Raw genomic sequence first — 16,842 nt, forward strand, 5'->3', positions numbered from 1 at the left:
ACTCCATACACGATCGATAACCTCCTTCAACACCTACATTCCATACACTATCGATAACCTCCTTCAACACCTACACTCCATACACTATCGATAACCTTCTTTAACACCTACACTCCATACACTATCGATAACCTTCTTTAACCCCTACACTCCATACACTATCGATAACCTCCTTCAACACCTACACTCCATACACGATCGATAACCTCCTTCAACACCTACACTCCATACACGATCGATAATCTCCTTCAACACAAACACTCCATACACGATCGATAGCCTCCTTCAACACCTACACTCCATACACGATCGATAACCTCCTTCAACACCTACACTCCATACACGATCGATAACCTCCTTCAAAACCTACACTCCATACACGATCGATAACCTCCTTCAACACCTACACTCCATACACGATCGATAACCTCCTTCAACACCTACATTCCATACACTATCGATAACCTCCTTCAACACCTACACTCCATACACTATCGATAACCTTCTTTAACACCTACACTCCATACACTATCGATAACCTCCTTCAACACCTACACTCCATACACGATCGATAGCCTCCTTCAACACCTACACTCCATACACGATCGATAACCTCCTTCAACACAAACACTCCATACACGATCGATAACCTCCTTCAACACCTACACTCCATACACGATCGATAGCCTCCTTCAACACCTACACTCCATACACGATCGATAATCTCCTTCAACACCTACATTCCATACACTATCGATAACCTCCTTCAACACCTACACTCCATACACGATCGATAACCTCCTTCAACACCTACACTCCATACACGATCGATAACCTCCTTCAACACCTACACTCCATACACTCCATACACTATCGATAACCTCCTTCAACACCTACACTCCATACACTATCGATTACCTTCTTTAACACCTACACTCCATATACTATCGATAACCTTCAACACCTACACTCCATACCCTATCGACCGGCCTCGGTGGCGTCGTGGCAGGCCATCGGTCTACAGGCTGGTAGGTACTGGGTTCGGATCCCAGTCGAGGCATGGGATTTTTAATCCAGATACCGACTCCAAACCCTGAGTGAGTGCTCCGCAAGGCTCAATGGGTAGGTGTAAACCACTTGTACCGACCAGTGATCCATAACTGGTTCAACAAATGCCATGGTTTGTGCTATCCTGTCCTGTGGGAAGTGCAAATAAAAGATCCCTTGCTGCCAATCGGAAGAGTAGCCCATGTAGTGGCGACAGCGGGTTTCCTCTCAAAATCTGTGTGGTCCTTAACCATATGTCTGACGCCATATACCCGTAAATAAAATGTGTTGAGTGCGTCGTTAAATAAAACACTTCTTTCTTTCTTTCCATACACTATCGATAACCTAATTTAACACCTACACTCCATACACTATCGATAATCTCATTCAACACCTATACTTCATGCTATCGATAACCTGAAATCGCTTTAAGCGACTATGAACGAAAAAAAAAACGAAGAAAAAAAACCGAAGAGAAAAACCCGAATGAATTATCGGCATGCATCTTAATTTGCGTCTGTGATTTCTGATCGCTCGGGGAACAAGGAGGGAAAACAGCATGCGGACTGAACAATGACAGTGATAAATGGGAGGATATCGGAGACATATAGTTCTCAACGCCCATGCGGTGCGGTAGCGTGACGAACGAGAGAGATTGGGTGCGAAATGTTATCAGGAAAGAGTGCGACAAGCAAGCATCATATTGCAAACAAAATATCGTTCATCATCATGGACCTATTAATTAAAAATGAAAAAAAAAAAATAAATCCCCGACGAGAAGGTACTTGCAGGCCTGTAGGAACCGGACAGGGTGGGGGTGGGGGTGGAGGACTCTATCACCCCCTTCCCCACCTGAAGACGGGAAATTAAGTGTTTTTGTCTTAAACTACATAAATACATATGGAAATCTGACTGTGACCCCAACTAGAGACTGTCGCCCAAATATATCTCGTAGACTTCAAGGTGAGTGAGGATATTAATGGAACCGGGGGGGGGGACTCTGCCCCCCACCCCCACCCCCACACCCAACGCATATAAGAACTGAAAGGTAAGGATGTGTTTTGTCTTAAACTAAATAAATAAATATTAAAATCTTATTTCTGGTGTATAAACATCCAAGAGCCCAAAATTCTATACGTATATCAAGCCATCCATCTATACGTATATCAATCTATCCATCTATACGTATACTAATCCATCCATCTATACGTATATCAAGCCATCCATCTATACGTATACCAATCCATCCATATATACGTATATCAAGCCATCCATCTATACGTATATCAATTTATCCATCTATACGTATATCAAGTCATCCGTCTATACGTATATCAAACCATTCATCTATACGTATATCAAGCCATCCATCTATACGTATATCAAGCCATCCATCTATACGTATATCAATCCATCTATCATCCACCCATCTATTCATTAATCCACCCATCCTACCATCCATCCTTCCCTTCTTTCTTCCTTTCATCCATCCATCCAACCATCCTTCAACCATCCATCCAACCATCCATCTATTCATTAATCCATCCATCTTACCATCCATCCTTCCTACCCTCCTTCCTCGCAATATCTGTGTGGTCCTTAACCATATGTCCGTAAATAAAATGTGTTGAGTGCGTCGTTAAACAAAAACATTTCCTTTCCTTCCTTTCATTCATCAATCCACCCATCCATCTACTTATCCATCCATCCATCTACTTATCCATCCATCCATCTACTTATCCATCCATCCATCTACTTATCCATCCATCCATCTACTTATCCATCCATCCATCCATCTATCCTTCAACCATCCATCAATCCATCCAACTATCCTTCAACCACCCGGCAACCATCCTTCAACCATCCACCCATCCACCCACCCATCCACCCACCCATCCATCCATCCATCCATCCATTCATCCAATCATCCTTCAACCACCCTTCAACCATCCAACCATCCATCCATCCACTCATCCAACCATTTATCCATCCACCCATCATCCACCCATCCATACATTCATTCATCCATCCATGCATCTTCTTCTTCTTCTTTTCGTTCGCTTGATGACTACAACTGTGAAACCAGCTGTGACTATGAAAGATACTGTCATCTGTAGATCACTCTTTATACGGTACAGCTTCTTCTGGAGAGTTGTTGTAGTTGTCCAGGTAGTCTCCCTCAGCTGCTGCAGATTTCTGCAGTCTTGGATGACATGTTTGGTCGTCTGATCTGCTTCTCCACAGGAGCACATGGAAGGGGGTACTAGCCGGAACCTCTTTTTTTAACGAGACCACTAGAACACATTGATTACTTAATCATCGGCTATTGGATGTCAAATATTTGGTAATTCTGACTCGTAGTCACCAGAGGAAACCCACAACATTGTTCCTATGCAGCAAAGGATCTTTTATATGCACTTCCCACAGACAGGAAAGCACATGCCACGGTCTTTGACCAGTTGTGGTGCACTGGTTGGAACGAGAAAAAAAATCCAATCAGCTGAATGGATCCATCGAGGTGCTTCGATCCTGCGACGCAAGCACCTCATGCGAGTACTCAACTAACTGAGCTAAATTCCGTCCCCCTCCCCTCCCCCGGAACCTCTTATGTATGTACTGGTTCAGCCTGTTGTCTTCAGTCTGTTGTGTCCATAACCATATGTTAGTTTGAGAGATCTGTAGAGAATGCATTCATCCATGCACTCATTCGTCCATCAATCGGTTCCTTTACAGACGAACTAACATAATTTATATTTATGTACGTACTTATAATGATGAACAATACATTAACCCTCAAACCCCCAGATGCATTGTCTCTTGTTTTTACGTGTCTTCTTTTAACTTTATTATTCATTATGTTTCTATACAAAGCTATTAACGGTGCAATTAGGGGAAATGTAAGCCTCAAAGAGTGGGACGGAAACATTCAAAAGAGAACATTACGTTTTTATGAGAGGAACTCATTCACACGAGTTATTATCTTAATTGTGAGTCTGTTGGCACCGAACGAAAGCTTACAAAACTGTTTGCCATCCTTATTGATTTAAAAGCGAAATGGCAGAGAAGAACACCAGTCATTACAACGATCAAACAGTTCACAATCAGATGATGTTTTTTTATTTAAAAAAACTACATGTTGTTAGGTTGTATCATTTGGCGTAGTGATACCAAGTTTGTAGTTTCACGTGATGATAGTAACGTCACCATATAGTCTGTTGGGTGGGATCTGGTTCAGAGGGTAGAGCTCTCGCCTGAGGTGCTTCGATCGTAGGATCGAATCTTCTCGGTGGGCCAATAATGTCTTATCTCTTTGTCAGTTTGTCTGTCTGTCTGTCTGCCTGTCAGTGTGTCTGTCTGTCTGTCTGCCTGTCAGTTTGTCTGTCTGTCAGTTTGTCTATCTGTCAGTTTGTCTGTCTGTCTATCTATCTATCTATCTATCTATCTATCTATCTATCTATCTATATGTATATATGCATCTATCTATCTATCTATCTATCTATCTATCTGTCTTTCTGTCTGTCTCTCTGCCTGTCTATCTATTATCTGTTTTATCCAGCCAGCAGTATAGTATTGATAGTCTCTCTCTCTCTCTCTCTCTCTCTCTCTCTCTCTCTCTCTCTCTCTCTCTCTCTCTCTCTCTCTCTCTCTCTCTCTCTCTCTCTCTCTCTCTCTCTCTCTCTCTCTCTCTCTCTCTCTCTCCCTGTATTTATGTTTGACTCTCTGTTCGGTGTAATTCTTGACACATCTCTTCGGAACAAGTCATAACGTGGTCAAAAGAATCCATGTTGCTAATTACACAAACATGCCTGTATCGTGACGTCACCCGCTGTGACGACGACGCCGCCGGGTCGTTGTCCAGTCACAACGCCGTGGGCAGCGTTGTCATTACCCATGTTTACCACCCCATGCATAGCACTTTTATACACCGGAGAATAGCTTTCTTATTTCCTTCCGTGGAAAACAATAACACAGTTGTGTAATGTATCATATGTCTGGGTGATTTACCGATCTATTTTGTTTTTACGTGTCCAGAGTACGCTTCGCTCCCGCGCCGAGGTACTATGAGTGTGGCTCTCAGTATAACTTTAAGCGGTCTTAAATCCACGATAACATAACGGTACCTCATGTTTTTGTCCATTTTTTCATTTCCACTTATATCCAATTAAGGTTTTTTTTGGTGCTTATATCCAATTAAGGTTCAAGAACGCTGTCCTGGACACACACACACACACACACACACACACACACACACACACACACACACACACACACACCTCAGCTATCCGGGCTGTCTGTCGAGGACAGTGGGTTAGTTGTTAGTTGGTTAGTGGTTAGTGAGAGAGAAGAGGATGTAGTGATCTTACACCTACCCAGTACCTACCAAACCTAATGTCCGATGGCTTAAACCACGACACCACCAAGGCCGGTGATCGGTACTTCAAAAATGAAATAAAAATATCTCTCCATTCTACATACCAAAATATCCGTTAAATCAATGTCGGAAACTGATAAAAAAACTGCTTAAAGCTTCGCATAAAAAAAACACTTGATATATTTCTTATCAAAGACTGCATTATGTGCTGGATATTTTGGCATCGTCGATTTAATAGTAGTAGCATACTGCAGAGAAAGCTTTGCACGTCTAGCACCCAAACTAGGTTCGTGGGCATCAACGTACAAGCTATCCACAGGAGATATTCTGATAGCCTTGCTTGTGTATAGTATCTAGCATCTGCAAGTAAAGGGACATTCCTGAGTTTGCTGCAATTTTTTAGATGTTATCGACTAACAGAGACTTTTTAACGATTGTAATTAAATATCAAATATATTTTTTCTGCATAAAATATTAGTGGCTGTATATTAAACGTGTTTCTGGCCATTCTGATATTTGTACTAGGTTAAATTTCATTTTATTTCCTAAAATATATTTTTTCGTAAGTACCAAATTATTTGAAGACAAAATCCAGTTTGGGCTTCTTACAAATATTAAGACGACCAGAAACAGACTGAATATACAGACACTGATATTCTAAACAAGAAAATATAGTTAATATGTAAGTTTAATCGTAGAAATATTTTATTAGTCGGAAACATCTTACAAGGCAGCAACCTCAGGAATGTCCCTTTAAAAGCATACTGTCACGGATTTAAGGACCTTATTTCTCTAAAAATGGATAATAAATAAAAATTGTTGGAAACCAAATCTAGCTATCGCATCACCGTAACTGAACCATGATGGAGTGAACTCCATGTCATCCCTCTCGGCAAAGTTAGTTTTTGAATTATGGACCATTGCCATAATTCAATTATTTTTACAAAATATCATTAATAAATGGAGTATGGTGGTTATGAAGATGGTTGAATAAAGTACATTTAGGGTCAAATCAAATTATTTTTGTTCAGGTAATACTTTGTTAGACCATTAAATAGGTCAGTGGTCTGTGACAATATGCCTTTAAGACTTACGTGCCGATCCATACACAATGCACCCATAGTCATGTTTTGAGCACACTAGATATCTATATAGGCGGATCATAACCTTTCGATCTGCTCCCCAATCAGTCTTGCCAATAACTTTTAAGCGCTTCTTTTTAACATATTTTATATGAGGTACAAAAGACAGTCTCCTGTCAAAAATATCAAGTCGATCGAGTGTATAAAGCAATATTATCGGTGTCGAAAATGTGAAAACGTACATTGATGTCATTGTTTTTACTTAACGACACCACTGGAGCACATTGATTTATTAATCATCGGTTATTATATGTCAAACATTTGTTCATTTTGACATATAGTCTCAGAGAGGAAACCAGCTACATTTTGCCATTAGTAGCAAGGGATCTTTTCTATCCGCTATCCCACAGACAGAACAGGCTCAGCACATACCACTGCCTTTAATATACCAGTCGTGGTGCACTGGCTGGAGTCAGAAATAGTTCAATGGGCCTACAGGTGGGAATCGATCTCAAACCGACCGCGCATCAAGCGAGCGCTTTACCACTGTCCTACGTCCCGCCCTCGTATGAGGGAGTCATTATAATGATATCAGTGTATTTTAAGACAAAGGTATGACGACCACTGTGCTACGTCCCGTCCTCGTATGAGGGAGTCATTATAATGATATCAGTGTATTGTTAGACAAAGGTATGACGACCACTGTGTTACGTCCCGCCCTCGTATGAGGGAGTCATTATAATGATATCAGTGTATTTTAAGACAAAGGTATGACGACCACTGTGTTACGTCCCGTCCTCGTATGAGGGAGTCATTATAATGATATCAGTGTATTTTGAGACAAAGGTAAGACGACCACTGTGTTACGTCCCGTCCTCGTATGAGGGAGTCATTATAATGATATCAGTGTATTTTAAGACAAAGGTAAGACGACCACTGTGTTACGTCCTGCCCTCGTATGAGGGAGTCATTATAATGATATCAGTGTATTGTGAGACAAAGGTATGACGACCACTGTGTTACGTCCCGCCCTCGTATGAGGGAGTCATTATAATGATATCAGTGTATTTTAAGACAAAGGTATGACGACCACTGTGTTACGTCCCGTCCTCGTATGAGGGAGTCATTATAATGATATCAGTGTATTTTGAGACAAAGGTAAGACGACCACTGTGTTACGTCCCGTCCTCGTATGAGGGAGTCATTATAATGATATCAGTGTATTGTTAGACCAAGGTAAGACGACCACTGTCCTACGTCCCGCCCTCGTATGAGGGAGTCATTATAATGATATCAGTGTATTTTAAGACAAAGGTATGACGACCACTGTGCTACGTCCCGTCCTCGTATGAGGGAGTCATTATAATGATATCAGTGTATTGTTAGACAAAGTTAAGACGACCACTGTGCTACGTCCCGTCCTCGTATGAGGGAGTCATTATAATGATATCAGTGTATTGTTAGACCAAGGTAAGACGACCACTGTGCTACGTCTCGCCCTCGTATGAGGGAGTCATTATAATGATATCAGTGTATTGTGAGACAAAGGTATGACAACCACTGTGCTACGTCCCGCCCTCGTATGAGGGAGTCATTATAATGATATCAGTGTATGGTTAGACAAAGGTAAGACGACCACTGTGCTACGTCCCGTCCTCGTATGAGGGAGTCATTATAATGATATCAGTGTATTGTTAGACCAAGGTAAGACGACCACTGTGCTACGTCCCGCCCTCGTATGAGTGAGTCATTATAATGATATCAGTGTATTGTGAGACAAAGGTAAGACGACCACTGTGTTACGTCCCGCCCTCGTATGAGGGAGTCATTATAATGATATCAGTGTATTGTGAGACAAAGGTATGACGACCACTGAGTTACGTCCCGTCCTCGTATGAGGGAGTTATTATAATGATATCAGTTTATTGTTAGACAAAGGTAAGACGACCTCTGTGCTACGTCCCGTCCTCGTATGAGGGAGTCATTATAATGATATCAGTGTATTTTGAGACAAAGGTAAGACGACCTCTGTGCTACGTCCCGTCCTCGTATGCGGGAGTCATTATAATGATATCAGTGTATTTTGAGACAAAGGTAAGACGACCTCTGTGCTACGTCCCGTCCTCGTATGAGGGAGTCATTATAATGATATCAGTGTATTTTGAGACAAAGGTAAGACGACCACTGTGCTACGTCCCGCCCTCGTATGAGGGAGTCATTATAATGATATCAGTGTATTGTTAGACAAAGTTAAGACGACCACTGTGCTACGTCCCGTCCTCGTATGAGGGAGTCATTATAATGATATCAGTGTATTTTGAGACAAAGGTAAGACGACCACTGTGTTACGTCCCGTCCTCGTATGAGGGAGTCATTATAATGATATCAGTGTATTTTGAGACAAAGGTAAGACGACCACTGTGCTACGTCCCGTCCTCGTATGAGGGAGTCATTATAATGATATCAGTGTATTTTGAGACAAAGGTAAGACGACCTCTGTGCTACGTCCCGTCCTCGTATGAGGGAGTCATTATAATGATATCAGTGTATTTTGAGACAAAGGTAAGACGACCACTGTGCTACGTCCCGCCCTCGTATGAGGGAGTCATTATAATGATATCAGTGTATTGTTAGACAAAGTTAAGACGACCACTGTGCTACGTCCCGTCCTCGTATGAGGGAGTCATTATAATGATATCAGTGTATTTTGAGACAAAGGTAAGACGACCACTGTGTTACGTCCCGCCCTCGTATGAGGGAGACATTATAATGATATCAGTGTATTGTGAGACAAAGGTATGACGACCACTGAGTTACGTCCCGCCCTCCTTTGAGGGAGTCATTATAATGATATCAGTGTATTGTTAGACAAAGGTAAGACGACCTCTGTGCTACGTCCCGCCCTCGTATGAGGGAGTCATTATAATGATATCAGTGTATTTTGAGACAAAGGTAAGACGACCTCTGTGCTACGTCCCGTCCTCGTATGAGGGAGTCATTATAATGATATCAGTGTATTGTGAGACAAAGGTATGACGACCACTGTGTTACGTCCCGCCCTCGTATGAGGGAGTCATTATAATGATATCAGTGTATTGTTAGACAAAGGTAAGACGACCTCTGTGCTACGTCCCGCCCTCGTATGAGGGAGTCATTATAATGATATCAGTGTATTTTGAGACAAAGGTAAGACGACCTCTGTGCTACGTCCCGTCCTCGTATGAGGGAGTCATTATAATGATATCAGTGTATTGTGAGACAAAGGTATGATGAACACTGTGTTACGTCCCGCCCTCGTATGAGGGAGTCATTATAATGATATCAGTGTATTGTTAGACAAAGGTATGATGAACACTGTGCTACGTCCAGCCCTCGTATGAGGGAGTCATTATAATGATATCAGTGTATTTTGAGACAAAGGTAAGACGACCACTGTGCTACGTCCCGTCCTCGTATGAGGGAGACATTATAATGATATCAGTGTATTTTGAGACAAAGGTAAGACGAACACTGGGTTACGTCCTGCCCTCGTATGAGGGAGTCATTATAATGATATCAGTGTATTGTGAGACAAAGGTATCACGACCACTGTGTTACGTCCCGACCTCGTATGAGGGAGTCATTATAATGATATCAGTGTATTTTGAGACAAAGGTAAGACGACCACTGTGTTACGTCCCGCCCTCCTTTGAGGGAGTCATTATAATGATATCAGTGTATTGTTAGACAAAGGTAAGACGACCACTGTGTTACGTCCCGTCCTCGTATGTGGTAGTCATTATAATGATATCAGTGCATTTTGAGACAAAGGTATGACGACCACTGTGTTACGTCCCGCCCTCGTATGTGGGAGTCATTATAATGATATCAGTGTATTTTGAGACAAAGGTATGACGACCACTGTGTTACGTCCTGCCCTCGTATGAGGGAGTCATTATAATGATATCAGTGTATTTTGAGACAAGGGTAAGACGACCACTGTGTTACGTCCTGCCCTCGTATGAGGGAGACATTATAATGATATCAGTGTATTGTGAGACAAAGGTAAGACGACCACTGTGCTACGTCCTGCCCTCGTATGAGGGAGACATTATAATGATATCAGTGTATTGTGAGACAAAGGTATGATGAACACTGTGCTACGTCCCGCCCTCGTATGAGGGAGACATTATAATGATATCAGTGTATTGTGAGACAAAGGTATGACGACTCAGAAACGTCTCATTAGTGGTAGGCTCCAGGCGGACCACAGGTGTACGGATTAGTCAAGTTTTAGGCAAGTGTACTGATGAGTGATAAACATAGCGGTCTCTTGATATGTTCTCAAACAAACATGTGATTCGTTTCGCAGCTCTTTTTAAAAGGAAACCTCTTCTCGTAGAGTGCGCGGTGAATCAAGTGGCGTCATTAAGTAATGATGGCTGCATTTAGCTCACTGTTTCACTGTTATTTCCGATATATTACCGCCCACAACCTAGACTCGTAAACTACCCCGCGTAACTACTACTCGTAGACTACCCCGCGAGCGCTATCTGACCAACTAGTGGTCACATGACTATTAATAGCGTTCAGTTTGTATTACCAAAATAATTGGGAGGTGTGGGGGGGGGGGGGGGGGGGAGGGGCTATGTGGGCCCATTTATTTATCGATCCTAAACAAACAAATAAATAAATAAATAAATACTTATCATAGTATGTGATATTTTTCAGATCACATACTTTCAGAATTTCATAACTTTGCAAATTAGATGTAAAGTAATCGAGGTCACGACACTACATTTATAGACATTTAAAGAAAGTACGAAAGGTGACACTCCATAACCGACGTATGCAGTCAACTCTCTCTCTCTCTCTCTCTCTCTCTCTCTCTCTCTCTCTCTCTCTCTCTCTCTCTCTCTCTCTCTCTCTCTCTCTCTCTCTCTCTCTCCTCTCTCTCCCTATATATATATATATATATATATATATATATATATATATATATATATATATATATATATATCTATATCAGAACCTCCTGAATTCCGCGATTCCGAGGACGCGGAAAAATTTGCAGAATTTGTACCATCGTGCAGAATAGTTGTTCGTCCGCGAAAAATCACTTTTCGTGCAGAACACGTGCAGAATTCATAATTTTAGGCCGTGGAATTTGTCTTAAACACCGCAAAATGTTCTATGTTTCTGAATTGTAACATTAAACATGGAATTTTAATAGTGTTTACTTTCCATGCAGTAATAAATAGAAACATAAATCATGTGTTTCTTTTCTTTTAAATTATTACAGGCTGGACTAGTAACCGCCTCACAGTTACTCGTCTGCGTAACCTGCGTTTGGAACCAGCCTTTAGTTTCTGTCATTGAATCGGAAATTCTCGCAAGATAGAGCGCAATGGATTGTGGCGAGATGTTCCGATCGTTGCTCGGTGCGTAGGTTACGGAAACCGACGAAGACGAGTTGTAATTACATTTTGACAGATTCCACAAATACGAAATAGGATTCAGCAATTCCATTCTATTTAATATAAAATAATTATATTAACATATAAGTATCGATTGTTGGAATCGTGATGTTAAGCAACAATATTTAAGTATTTATTAATCACAAATCACATTTAACAAAGAATCCGTAAGCGTAAAGACAGGAGGGTTTTTTTCCATATCGTTTCCATTTCAAGTTTTAATGATTCAATCTTCCGGAAGCACCCGTCTGCTTAAAACATAAATCGTCTGCTTTTTCGCGATGTTTAAATAAATCTGTAACATTTTGAACATCTAGTGTTATTTTTCAGTGGTATATGTTGCAGAATTTGCTGCAGAATTCATCAGATTTTACCGCAGAATATGTCAAATGTTACCGCGGAATTTTAAAATGTTTGCCGCGGAATTCATGGGGGAGTGATATATGTATGTATGTATGTATGTATGTATGTATGTATGTATGTATGTATGTATGTATGTATGTATAGTATAGTATAGTATAGGATATATATATATATATATATATATATATATATATATATATGATATATATATATATATATATATATAAGGTCTAAGCAAACTATCAATATTATAAAGATCGTGTATATCAACGTCACAATGATACAATGACATAAAAACCTATAATTATGGTGGGCCATTAGGAGTTGTCGGTAAATAATACGTGTTGGATTTATAAATAAGATTGCTGAATTGTAAACGTTAAAGTTAAACAAATATCAAATGACCGAAAGTTATTCTCGTGAACCTTTCCTATGTATATATGTATACGAGAATAACGTGCTGTCACACTTTATAAATAGAGGTTATTACCAGTGTTTTTCGGTTTCGTCAATATCATATATTAGGAATAAAAACTGTATTAATTTTATTCCTAATATATGATACTGACTATACCAAAACACACAAGGATAATAATCTCTTTATCATATAATCTCAAGCTTAATACAATGTGTTTTTGTAAATTGTACACGCAACTTTAATTCCAGTCCGACATTACTAGCTATTCAAATGACGTAAGAGTATATGAAGCGGTGGGTTTTCTTAATGGAAATGACGTCAAACTCGAATGGCGTCATTTTGGATGTCGTTACATCATAATAAACTAGCGCATAACGTTTTTTGTTTTCTGAACGTTGGACAGCTTTTAGTGTAAAATTGATATTGAAATGTTTTTATTTGACGACTATGAAAAAAAAAGTAAAGTTTGTTTTATTTAACGACGCCACTAGAGTACATTGATTTTTTTATCTTATCATCGGCTATTGGACGTCAAACATATGGTCATTCTGACACTGTTTTTAAAGGAAACCCGCTGTCGCCACATAGGCTACTCTTTTACGACAGGCAGCTAGGGATCTTTTATTTGCGCTTCCCACAGGCAGGATAGCACAAACCATGCCTTTGTTGAACCAGCTATGGATCACTGGTCGGTGCAAGTGGTTTACGCCTACCCATTGAGCCTTGCGAAGCACTCACTCAAGGTTTGGAGTCGGTATCTGGATTAAAAATCCCATGCCTCGACTGGGATCCGAACCCAGTACCTACCAGTCTATAGACCGATGGCCTAACCACGACGCCACCGAGGCCGGTTTGATTACTATGAATGCATACGTCAGTTATGAAGTGTCACCCTAGTACGTTTGCTTGAATGTCAATAAACCTAGTGCCGTGACCTCGATTAATTTACATCTATTTTGCAAAGTTATCAAATTCTTAAAGTTTGTGATCTGAAAATATCACATAATTTGATTGCACTAAGAATGTAAGATGTTATATGAAAAACAGAGGATACTCCCCGAGTGTCTTGTGATATCATAACTTATCAGCCTCGGAAATTCATACTTTTATCAACGAGTGCTGATAAATTCTGATATCACAAGACACGAGGGGGGGGGGGGGGGGGGTATTCTTTTTATCATCCATTATCATTCTTTTCATTTGCGACAGTTGTAAACAATGTCAGTAATGTGGGTTGAATGTCAGCGGTAGACTCGTTAACTAGCAGAACGGCAGTGGCGTGACGTCACTAATGGTAGGTTTAGCGATGAAACAAACACAGTGACGTAAAAAAAAACATTGTCTTGTGATTAAAATTTGACCAATCAAGAGATATCGCAAGAGATATCGCAAGAGATATCGCAAATTATAGTGCCAGCGATATCTCCTACAAAAGCCTTTAATGGATGATAAATCAGTTTACCAATCTTACCAACATAATTTAATTATAACGTAATTAGTGTCTGATCATTTATATATTTAAGAATTGTAACAATTAGTTTGGGGTTCATTACTCCGCATAGGCAGAGTAGTTAATGATGGTGGTACCATGATGGCAACAAGTTGTTATTGTTGTTTTTGTTGTGTATGGGTTTGTTTGTTTGTTGTTTTTGTTTATTTATTATTTATTATTTGTTTTGTTTTATTTTTGTTTTGTTTTGGTTTTGTTGTAATTCTTTTTCTTAATCACGACTGGCAAATAACATTATGTGAATAATGTTAAAACATATTAAAACATAGTCCTGAACTTTTAAACCCATACCTACTCAAACCTCCCCCCCCCCCCCCCCCCCAAAAAAAAAAAAAAACCCAAACAAAAACAAACCCCCAAACAAACCCAAATCAAAACAAAAAGAATAAAAAACACCCACATTATTTGTAAATAAAAAGGTTTCTAAACAAATTACCATCAAATTATATAGATTAATCTTCATTTTAATACAGGGCTGATGACAAAATGCAAGGACAGCCTCAGCTGTATTGTTATCGAAGTAATTGATAATGCAGTCCACACAAACTACAGGTAGAGCCGTGCGTGCTGTGTTGGTTCTGTATCAAGTTTCGGGCGAGACATAGCCCAGTGGTAAAGCGCTCGCTTGATGCGCGGTCGGTTTGGGATCGATCCCCGTCAGTGGGATCATTGGGCTATTTCTCTCTCCAGCCATTGCATCACGACTGGTACATCAAAGGCCGTGGTATGTGCTATCCTGTCTATGGGATGGTACATATAAAATATCCCTTGCTGCTAATCGAAAAGAGTAGCCCATGAAGTGGCGACAGCGAGTTTCCTCTCTCAATATCTGTTTGATCCTTAACCATGTGTTTGACGCCATATAACCGTAAATGAAATGTGTTAAGTGCGTCGTTAAATAAAACATTTTCCTTTCCTTTATATCAAGTTTCAGCATTATATTTTCAAATATTATTTGTATTCAGTCCTTGGTTGAGCTAACTAACCAGACGCATGTAAGACGTTTAGCTGGGGAGGTCTAGACTGTGGTAAGCGAAGTTTATAAGAGGGTCGAGTCATGCTCCGCCGGAAACTGTATTGAAAAAACTCACAGGAATTTACTAGAGCAGGGGGAGGGTAAGGTTAGACCCCCAAAACCCTCCCCTGTACACGCGCGTGCTAACGTTGGAACAACTAGTGTATGGAGCTAATTCAAACAGCGAACGTTTCGCTAACGTTCGCGAATTATTTGATTGGTTCCCGACGTTGCAACTTGATTTTCCGTGAAGCGCATAAACCAGTCTAACGGATGTTTTTTCTGCTCGGTCTGGCTGAACTTAACAATATGTTCATGCAATATGGTGATAAACAGCGCGAAATAAAGTTAAAGTTTGTATTGGTAATTTTGACATAATATTATATGGTCTTAGAGACGAAAGCCGCAAAATTGTTCTATTAGTAGCCAGGGATGTTTTACATGCTCCATCTCACAGACTGGATAGAACATACCACGGATCTTTGATATACCAGTCGTGTTTCCTCTGTATAGAACGAAAAACAGCCCAATGGGTCCACTGGCGGGGATCGATCCCAGACCGACCGCACTTCAGGACCCCAGTAACACAAGGCACTCGTAACACTTACGTCTGACGTACACCACACATTATTTATGGTGTATGTCAGACGTAAATGTTGCGAGTGCTTTGTGTTACCGGGCCCTGGCGAACTCTTTACCACTGGGCTACGTCCCATCCTGTGGATAAGCAGCGTCAGGTCAGAGAATTTAACGTGCACGTTCAGAACAAGCTGTTGTAGCGCACGCCTGTCCTGGGCACAGGTGTCGGCCTCAACCGGCCCCTCCGTCCAGGACAGGAAAAGGGTGGGTGGGATAAGGAGGGGGGGGGGGGGGGTCACCTGCACTGCAAGGGAGCACCGGCAGCTCAACCGGGGTCGGTAATAGGCGATGGGTGGTTTAGTGCTGTGGAATTTTGAATCCCGAAGGATGAAGCCAAAGAGAAATGGTGCGCATTTTTGAGAAGGAAATTAGGCGCAATAAGCAGCGTCAAATAACGTTAAATAACGTGGCTTTTATGCTAATTCGTGGTCTTCATCTTTCCACAGCAGTTCCGATAAACTGCAGGATTTCATCTAGCGCTATGATTCCTCCTTGCGATGTGTGTCGTCTCTACAACCCACATTACACAGTACGGTTGTATGCTGTGTGACTCTGTAATTTGTGTCTTGGAACGGAAGAGGTGGAGTGGGTGGGATGATCAGCTCGATATCAACCTACGTAGGCCAGCGCCATCAGTTAATGCTAGAATCAGACTGTCAACTGTCACGACGAAGTTTACCAACTCAACAGTTTAACAACTAATGGGTTATATAACGAGAATCGAGTTGTACGAGCGCCCAGACTAGCAACTGGACAGTCGTAGAAGTCGTGACAGCAGAAAGTTGGCCAACTGTGTGCTCGTAGTTGGTAGTCTGATCCTATCATAATGGGTTATATGACGAGAATCGAGTTGTAAGAGCGTCCAGACTACCAACTGGACAGTCGTAGAAGTCGTGACAGCAGAAAGTTGGTCAACTCTCTGGATAACCTTACAGCATAG

Source organism: Gigantopelta aegis, chromosome 11, assembly GCF_016097555.1.
Source record: "Gigantopelta aegis isolate Gae_Host chromosome 11, Gae_host_genome, whole genome shotgun sequence".
In the NCBI taxonomy this organism is placed as follows: domain Eukaryota; kingdom Metazoa; phylum Mollusca; class Gastropoda; order Neomphalida; family Peltospiridae; genus Gigantopelta; species Gigantopelta aegis.